This window comes from Eucalyptus grandis, chromosome 8, assembly GCF_016545825.1.
Source record: "Eucalyptus grandis isolate ANBG69807.140 chromosome 8, ASM1654582v1, whole genome shotgun sequence".
NCBI lineage: Eukaryota > Viridiplantae > Streptophyta > Magnoliopsida > Myrtales > Myrtaceae > Eucalyptus > Eucalyptus grandis.
Genome location: NC_052619.1, coordinates 33,423,707 through 33,433,596, shown reverse-complemented (window position 1 = coordinate 33,433,596; position 9,890 = coordinate 33,423,707).

Here is a 9,890-nt window from a genome sequence, read left to right as displayed (position 1 = left end):
GAATCCGATTTCAGAAATTGAAAGTTCTAAGATGTTACAAATTATTTTAGGAACGTCGACTTAGTCTCCAAAGATTTTTCTGCAGACCGAGACTTTTTGAGAAAAAGTCGTCCTATGGCCATTTTTGTTCAGAAATCATCAGAAACCGTTTTTGATCACGTAATTGAGTTGCAAGATGGTTCAATTGGTGAGAAAAAATATCAATTTGATTATTGACTCGATAACAGAATTTATAGAAGTCGAATTGGATTAATTCGAGGATTCAGGATCCAATTGAAGCGAAATCGAGCCAAATTTGTGTACCCCCACCACCCACGACATTTGGACCATCTCGAGCTTATAGACGCGAGCCTTAGTGGCTGATTTTCAGCCAAGGAACCCAGCTGGTGGAGGCCATTGGTCAAGGGGACCAAGAGATGAGGATAAATGTGTGGTGACCCCCCTTTGTTCTCTCCTCCTCCCTTTCCCCTTCAACCGACCGACTCTCCTTCCTCCCCCTCTATTCTCGCCATTCAGACCCTAGCAACCAAGGAGATTGCCGGAACAAGCCAGCATGTCGTCGGGACCGCACGCCATCACTGTTCGTTGTCCTCGCGTGCCGCGCGCGCCTCTCGCCGTCCGCCTGCACCTCGTCGTCATTCCTGGACATTCCTCGGTCCCAGCAACGTTCCAAAGCTCCCCCGTGGCCGTCAGACCTCCTTGCACCGCTACACCGCCGTCGTTTCGCCACTGTGAGGCCCTCTAAGCACCCTTGCTGCCTCCGCCAGTCTCACCTCACTAAATCAGCCCTAGTTCAGCCGTTTCCAGCCATGAATAGAGAGCAAAAATTGTGGGTTTCCAGTAGCTTTCGAGGTCCGTTTTGGCCCGCTTCCCAACCCCGAAAGCTAGGCTCACCTTAGAGATAATCGAGCGCCGTTGCGTCCCCGTCAATCTGCATCGACCGAATCGCCGAACAAGTGAGTTTAACTCACTAATCCTCACTTAGTCAATAAATCATGCTTGGGGGTTGATTAGTTTAGGTTAAGATTGCTTTAAGTGGTTAGATTAAATTAGATTAGTGAATTTAATCAATTGCCGATACATGTTAGGTGGTTATTTAGTGCAATTAGCAAGTAAACACATTCTAGTATTTATTTAACGAACCTTGGAACTTTTCAGGTCCGTTTTGGCATCCAATTAGGCATTACGGGCCTAAAATGGATTTATTGGCATTTATTTAATTTTTCGTAATTATTTATTTATTTATTTATTTATTTATTTTCTTATAAGTAGACCAGAATAGCCAGTGACCGAAATTTTATGCTGGTCATTGTGGTGCAATATGTTTATTTATTTGAGCTCTAATTTGTGTTGAATCGAATTAATTGTAATTTCAGGATGTTACTCATAAATTAAATTAATTTTGTTAATTGGTTGGAAAATAACCGAGCATCAGTTTACAACGCCAAAAATATTTTGGGGGATTGTATGAAATGCTGGGAATTATGAAGAGGAAATTATTATATTTTGGCTAAGGTTAACCATGTACCCACACACGGCTATTCTATCGGATATGATAAAAAGTGAGAAATTGTTGGAGAACGAACGTCGACTTGATAACTTGGTACGTCATTCAGAGAAAAATGTATATTAGTTCGGCTCGATGACTCAGCATGTCATCTCGGAGAAAGAACATTATATTATATTGGCACGAAAACTAGATATATCATCTTAGAGAATGCATAGTATTGATTAAAATGACCAGGGAATGATTTGATTGACATGTAATTGACTAGGTCGATTGATTGATAAGTCAATCTAAGTAAATAATTTGATGTGTCGATGTGACTCAAAGAGATTGTGAATTATGCTGAATTGCAGGGAATAACTGAGGCCAAGGTAAGTCATATGACTCGTGATTGTGCTTAAACAGTCCTTATGGCGTATTTGCTTCCTAATCGAGTCTTAGGAGGTAGAACTCGCTGAAATATTATCTCATTGGTTATTGTATAACCATTTTCAAGTCCTTAAATGGTGTTGGTGAAAGACCAGAAGCCTCGGAGTTTAAGAGGTGAAGCCCAAAGAATCGGCGATCTTATCCGGCTAGTTAGTCGTAAAACAATTCTCTTTTGTTGGAAGCCGATCCCTTTTGAAAACCTTTGTGTATAGACCTATGTGTTTATAAAAATGTATTTCGTGAAAAATTAGTCCTACTTTCCTATCACATTATTTTATTGTCTGTAGATTATTTATATGCTTCTACATGCATATTAACATGAATGGGTCGGCGATGCGTCCTGGGACATTACTATTAATCGACCAGTAAAAGATGAGCACGCGCTTGAGGATCAGGCGTGACACTTATCACTTAGGATTCATAATTAAATAAAAAGATTGTGTATCTTAGAAAACAAGTCAATCAAGTTGGATACCAAAATGGCATTGAGTCAAACAAACTAAAGTAATCGCATACTCATACTTAGTTATTTGGTTGCATAGGCTCTTAGCTGACCCCAATGGGCTAATGAAAACTCTTTATCACATAAATCTCTCACATGATTAATTAAATAAAAATGAAAATCCCAACATCATGTGAATAAAAATTTGGCAAAACTTGTGTCGATTGGGGACTATTGGTCCAACTCTAACATTACCTTTAAACCTGTCTTCCCCTATTGAGTGGGTAACAACAAAGTATTCTTAAATTCAGGAAAGGGATTTCTACTTTTAAAAATTGGAGATTATTTTCCAGAATATGACTAAATATCAACATTTACACCAAATACCTTGGCGTTGGGCATAGGAATGTCGACTCCCGTGACCTGGTCCTTAACCACAAAGCCTAAGAAATTGATGCTTATACCTAGGTCTTTAATGGAAATGCTCGAATACCCAACTCTTGCGTCGATGTCACTAATGCCCCAACTCGAGTCTATCAAGATTGAGCTTAATTCCTCAACAACTAAGCCTGAGTCTATAAATGCTAGGCTCAAGTCCCTCAAGGCTTGCGACCAAAAGAAAAAAGAAAAAAGAAAAGTCCCTCAAGGCTTGGCCCAAGACCCCATTATCATATCAAGGTCCCTAGCGACCATGACCAGGGTACCCTACTTCTATGCCCAAATCAATAATGCTTGGACCCTAATACCTATGCCCAAATCCCTAACAACCATGCCTGGGTGCTCACCTCCCCCATCCAAGTCATTGGCGCCCAAACCCAAGTCTATTGAGATCAAGCTCTATTCCTCTATAGACAAACCCATGTCCACAATGATTGGGCCCAAGTTCCTCAAGGTTAGGCCCAAGACAGCAATGCTTGTGATTAGAACCCTATTGGCTGAGCTCAAGAGCTTTGCTTCATTGCCTTAGTCATCAGCACCTAGGCCCCGGATTCATAGAGACTAGGTCCCAAACTCTAGTGCTCAAAAGTAGAGTTCTCACTTGGCCATGCTTGAGTCTTTGATTCTCATGCCCATGCTCAAGTCCTTGATAGCCTTGCCCCTAGTACTCAGTTCTTCTACCAAAGTCACTAGCACCCAAGCCTAGGTAGATTGAAACTAGGTTGAGACCCAATTGTCATGCCTAGATCCTCAACAACCTTCTTTGTGTGCCCAAGCCCCTGGGCCTTAGGCCTTGGTCCCAGCTCCCATGTTGAGTCCTTAGTGGTTGGGCCAAAGAAACCCCAACGGCCAAGCCTGACTCCCTAAAGGTTGAGGACATAGTCTCTAATGCCAAAGCTGGAGTCCTCAACACTCAAGATTAGGACCCTAACAACCAAGCTTGATTCCCTCAAGCTTGAGCCCAAGAGCACAAGATCAAAATGCTCATACGTGAGTCCTAGTGCCCGTGCTTTGGTTTCTAGTGGTTAGGCTTTACAAACCTTGACTATTGCTACTAGGCCCCAGTAGCTAGGCTTTGGTACTTGTCACGCCCCGATCCTCGGACGCGCGCACATCCTTCTACTTGATCGATTTTAGAATGCGATATCACGGACTATGTATCGCCGACCGCTTTCTTTTTATTAAGCACATGAAGACGATTATAAATCCCTGAACAAATAAAACAATGGGATAGAAAGTATGGCATATTTTTCATATTGAAATTCATAACCACACTTTCATTAACAGCACGACTCATAATATATTTACAATACTATTCACTACATACTTGTCTCACACCTATCTATGCTAAAGACGGGGTTTACAAAAGGGATGGGATCTCGAGTCCACATCCTGGTTGTAATCAAGATCCCTCTCTGGATCGTCTTCTTCTTCAAAAGTCTTTCTCCCTTCAGGTTCCTCTTCCTAGCTTCTCCTCGGGTTCCCGAAATGGTTATTCAATAACCAATGAGACCACGAATCAAATGAGTCCTACCCCTACGACTCGATTAGTAAACTAATATGCCATACGGTTGCCTAAGCACAACATGAGTCGAGGACTTACCTTAACCTCGGTTCAACCTACAATTCAAGGTTAAACACGAGATATTCAAACAATTCACGACATTCCGATCAAAAGACTTTGGCCAATCGACTAAAGTCGATTACATGTCCAATTAGACCTCTCTAGGTCATTCCCACTCATATCACGCTTTCCAGTGGTGTACTCATTCACCAAATCACATGTGTTTCTCGGGTGTCGTTTCGCCAATGACATACCTATCACCGACATCGTGCGTTCTTTAAGGCGCCGTTTTCACCAAATGATATCCTCGATCACCGAACCACGTGTCCTTTCTAGGGGCGCCGTTTTCGCCAAGGTGACATCGGCTATAGACAACATCGTGAGTTCTTTAAGGCGTCGTTTCACTAGTGATATTTCCATAATCACCGAACCACGTTTGTCTATAAGTCATTTACGTGCGTTCTTAAGGCGCCGTTTCGCCAGGCGATACTTCCAATCACCGAACCATGTATGTCCAATAACATCGTACATGATTGGTCTCGTAATAACATTCTCGGTTAGCTCTCACCGTTCTCTCTACTATATAGCCCATCAACGTACTAGTGCTATATACCCATGCTCGGCCATTACCAATCAAATACTCAATAACAAACAATTTGGGACAATTCTTAAATTTCACAATTAATTCAATTCCACACAACGTAGAGTTCAAATAAATAAACGGTCTGCACCACGACAATCAGCACGAAATTCTGGTCACCGGCCATCCCGGTTAAATTTCCGGAAAAATAATTAATTAAATAATAAATTTCGAAAATTAAATAAATAAATATTAAAAATCCAATTTAGGCCCGTCTTGCCTAATTGGAGCCCGAAATAGGTCAAAATCCCGAGATGCATTCAATAAATAACCGAACATTTTCTACTTGCTAATAACTAGGTCTAGCCACCTAACGTGCATCATTAAGTCACTAAATTAATTGTTCTAACCTAATCTAACCACCCACCGCACTTAATTAAATCTAAGCAGACACTAAGAATAATTAGCAAACTAATAAAGCATTAGTAAAGTAAACTCACTTGAAAAGCGGGGATCGAATCACCGCAATCCGCGACGCGACGGCGGCGAAATCGGACTTTTGACGACACCGGCGGGCTTGGACCGGGCCTTAAGCTTGGCCCAACAAACTTCAGCAAGGCTGGGCTTTACTGCTGGAATTGGGCCTCACAAAACTCTGCTGATGGGCTGCTGATGGTGAGAAATTGATTGGGCTTGAACTGTGGCCCAAAGCTGAAACTAAAACTTGCTGGTCTGGGTTGTCATTGAACTGAACTGGGCTTGTGGGCTGCTTGATCACAGGCTTCCAAAGAGCTGAGGTTGGGCCACTGAAAAATGGAATGGGCTCGCTGTGGTTGGCCCACGAACAAAAGAAGACTGAAACTGCAGGATTTGTTGGGCTTCAGGCAGCTGGATTCGCTGACTGAGGAGACCGAAGACGCTGGCAACGGTTGGCAACTCGGTGGATCTCGAGGTTTCACGGCGAGATGATGGACCGAATGAGTTGGGGCTCGGACGCGTGGAGGGAAGCACGGACAAACGGCAGAATTCGGTGGATACGTGCGGCTTCTCTTCGGTGGTGTTGCTCGGTGGATGTTGCTGGCGGCGTGAGGATGCTCGGAGGATTTCGCAGATGAAGACTTGGTTGAATCGGTGGTCTTCCGTGGGCGTTGGAGTTGACTGGCGTGCTGGCGTGGAGCTGAGGGCACGCCACAGGGGGAAGACTAAAGATGGGAGCTGCTCGTGGACGCTGTCTTCGTGGACTCCACGATATGCTCGGGCTGAAGACGTTGGACTCGGGCTTCGGCGGTTTCGTTTGTTGACCGAAGCAGAAGGAGGAGCGGGCAGGTGGCAACGTGAAGGAACTCGGTGGAGTCGTGGGCTTCAAGCGGTCAACCAACGGCTTCGTTCTTGCAGGTGTTGACCGAGAGATGCTGGTTGATGGGCAAGTGGCGAGGAGCAGCTTAAATTGAAGATCTCGTGGCTGGCGTGAGTGGAGTGTGTGGGCTTCGGTTGAGGAAGAGAAGTAACGGAGATGGAGAGAGATTGGATGGGGATTGCTTCGCACCGTAGAGAGATTAAAACAACAGCAGGAATAATGAGCGGATGGGAGGGTTGCCGAGCGTGAGAAGCCAGCTAAGAGGAGACAAGAAAAATCAGAAATCTTAGCCAATACATTTAATGTTTTGGCCCCACAAGTCCACCATAGACTCCTCTTTTGTCCCCCAATCAATTTCAAGCTTATCAACTCACAAATAAGCAATTTTAAAGTCCAAAATTGCTGCCTCATCCAATCATACGAATTTCACCATTTGAAATTCAATTTCTCCAATAAATTCCCAAATCAAGGCCTAATTTCGACGTAGAAAAAATCCCAAATGATTTTCTATAAATCCCGACACACAACCGTTCGCCCGAAAGTCCAATTTCCCATTAGTTTAGCCAATCAACTTCCGCCAAATTTCCGCGACATCCGAACCCAATTCCGTAAAATTTCCCAATCTCAAAAATCTTCTCCCGAGACCGATGATTCCTAAAATTTATTGTGACATGGCCAAAACTTCAATTTCGAAAATCGGACTCGAATTGGCGGTTAATTTTCATTCGGCGCGTTTTACGTGACCTAAACTATCGGGTAGTTTTCGTAACTTTTAAGGCAAATGACCCGTGGTCGATTTTCTTCGAGCCACTATGAACCCACTCGACTTAATGGCGACTCTTGATTGTCGTGAAAATCTCGGGAGATTCAAATAGGACACAGTACCAAAACAATAAGAAAATCGGGTCTAGTGTTGGCCGATGAGAATTTTCTAATTCGGTGGTGTCACCCACGATTAGTCACATATCTCTATCGATCCAGTCTATCTCGATTTAAATCGATTTTTAATGTGCCGTATTAACCTCTAAAGATGGACACGGTCAAGAAGCCGATTCGATCAAGTTCTCAAGTCTATTGCCTTAAAATTCCTTAATAATTTCCCACTAGTCTAGTTATCTCTTGAGAGTGATCGGCTCCGAGAATAACCCTATAGACGCGTCAATGAAATGCCCAATTTATTCAAAGAGAAGACGGGGTTGAAAATTTGGGATGTCAGGTACTAGCCTCGCCCAAGTCTATCGAGGCCTCAACGCCAAGGCCTACACCTTGACACTCAAGCCTAGGTCCTCGACACTTAGGTTCAAGACCTAATGGCCGAGCCTAAGTCACTCAAGGGCAGATCTCAGATGTAAGTGCACGTGCTTGGGTCATCATTGGTCATGCCCAAGTATCGAGGTCTCAATTGCTGAGCTCAAGTTCCCCATGGCTGGGTCCATGACCTCAAAGCCCAAATCAAAGTACGCCAAGGCTACGCCTAAGAGCTAAGCACTTAAGGCCAAGCTTGTGACCTTAGCTCCCAAGGTCAGGTTCCACGAGAAAAAATAAAAAGCACAAAATGAGAATCTATATAAGTTTTTATGTTATGAAAATTTATTTTAATAAAAATTTTAAAAAATTGATAATATATCACGTCTGGCCTGTGTATCATAGAAAATATAAACAAGTCTTCCTTTCCAAATGACAAAAAAAAAAAAAAAAAACAAATATCTTATTCATTTTCAAATTTCAACCAACTAATAGAGAATATTTCTATTATTTGGGAAAATGACTTATTAGAAAATATTTTTTAAAATTTTCCAAAAAATAAACGGACTATTATTGCTTGGCATTTCATGTTTGGATAGAAACTTTAGGCTTTGTATTTGATCTGTGCCTCGAGACAAGAAGAAGCATGAAATTTGAGGTGCCCGGCATAGTTAAACTGGTTTCAAACAAGTTGGAAGAAAGAAAAACTTTCAACTTCCGTATGATTAAAAAGATTAGTTATATTGATATTAGGCACTAAAAAGTCTACAAATTCAGTATGATTTAAATGATTAGTTATACTGATATTTAAAATGATTAGTTATACTGATATTAGGCACTAAAAAGTCTACAAAACGCAGGATAAAAGTACACCCAATAGAGAAAGGGATACTCCCAAAAAGAATAGGAAAAAGTGTAATTGATTAAAGTAAGAAATGACAGTTAATGAGGAAAAAAATGTCTGGTCTTCTTTCCTTTTACTACAAGTATAATTAAAGAAAATTAGGCCATTGCCTATGAAGGCGAGTGAGTTGAGTAAAGAATGGGAAGTGAAAGAATATGGGAAAATTAATCATCCTATATGGCACAATCGCAATGACATGAACAATTCTTACAATTTTTGTAGAAATTTTCGATTTTTTGAATTGTTTATTTTTTATTTTTTATTTCTGTTATTTTTTCCATTTGAGTAATGAACCTTCACTGACTCCAATAACCCCGGTCAACCCTTACCCATGGCCGACAAGGCTGCGAAGGCCTTGGGCAAGGCTATCGCGGCCTCGCAGGCCACTAGCGAGGCCACTAGCAAGGCCCTCATCGGCCAAAAACAAAAAAAAGAATAAAAATTTAAAGAAATTATAAAGTTGTAAAAATTGTCCATGTCAATACTGATCATCTCATCATTAATAATTTATAGCCAAATTTGGCTTTTATATTTGTAAATTACTAAAAGATTTAAGACTAAATTGGTTAAATTGAAAAGTGTGAAATTGTACTAACATTTATATAATAAATTTATCAAGTTTATGGTAACTTTGAGAGAAAATTCTGGGAAAAGTGCAAATACCAAAGTTTGGAAGGGCTATAGAAAAGATAGGTGAAGATTTAAAGGGTGAGGGTCAAAAAGAAATTCAATAGTTCCCCAGAAAGGCTTCACCCTCTATTAGAACTCATAATTCATGTTTGCATGTCATGATCGTGTTAGCTATTCATATCCTTTTGTGTTGTTACAAAATATGTTTCGATATAATTGAATAATGTTTCAATACAGTATTGGCCCCTCAATTTACATAATGTAAACTTGACTTTATCTTTAATTGATAAGATTGTAACTATTGAAACTAAAATTTCATTGATCTAATGAAAATGAAACAACAGATAATTGTGAATGTATTATCTTTAACTGTTAACTATAATACACACCTATTCTTAAAAGGGTAAAACTGCATAAAAAAAAAAACTCTAAATTGTGCCAATTGTGATATATTTATCCTAATTTTTTTCCGTCAAAGTTCTGTAAATAGAACCATTCTATATAAATGAGCACCAAAAAGAAAATGGTGTGAACATATCGCCCATGTGGCTGAATAAAATAAAAGTAACATTATTTTGGCTGAGAAATCATCTAACGAAACCTTAATGGAGGTTAAACGCGTCATATATGTATAAGTTTTGGATTTTTATGTTGCAAAAAAATTATAGTAAATGTATCACAATGGATATAGTTTGGGGTTTTGATCCACACAAAAGAAAAAATTCAAGTTAAAATTATTATAAAAAAGTGGGCATAGTTTGGGGTTTTTTGTGACTTTTTTCCTTCTTAAAAAT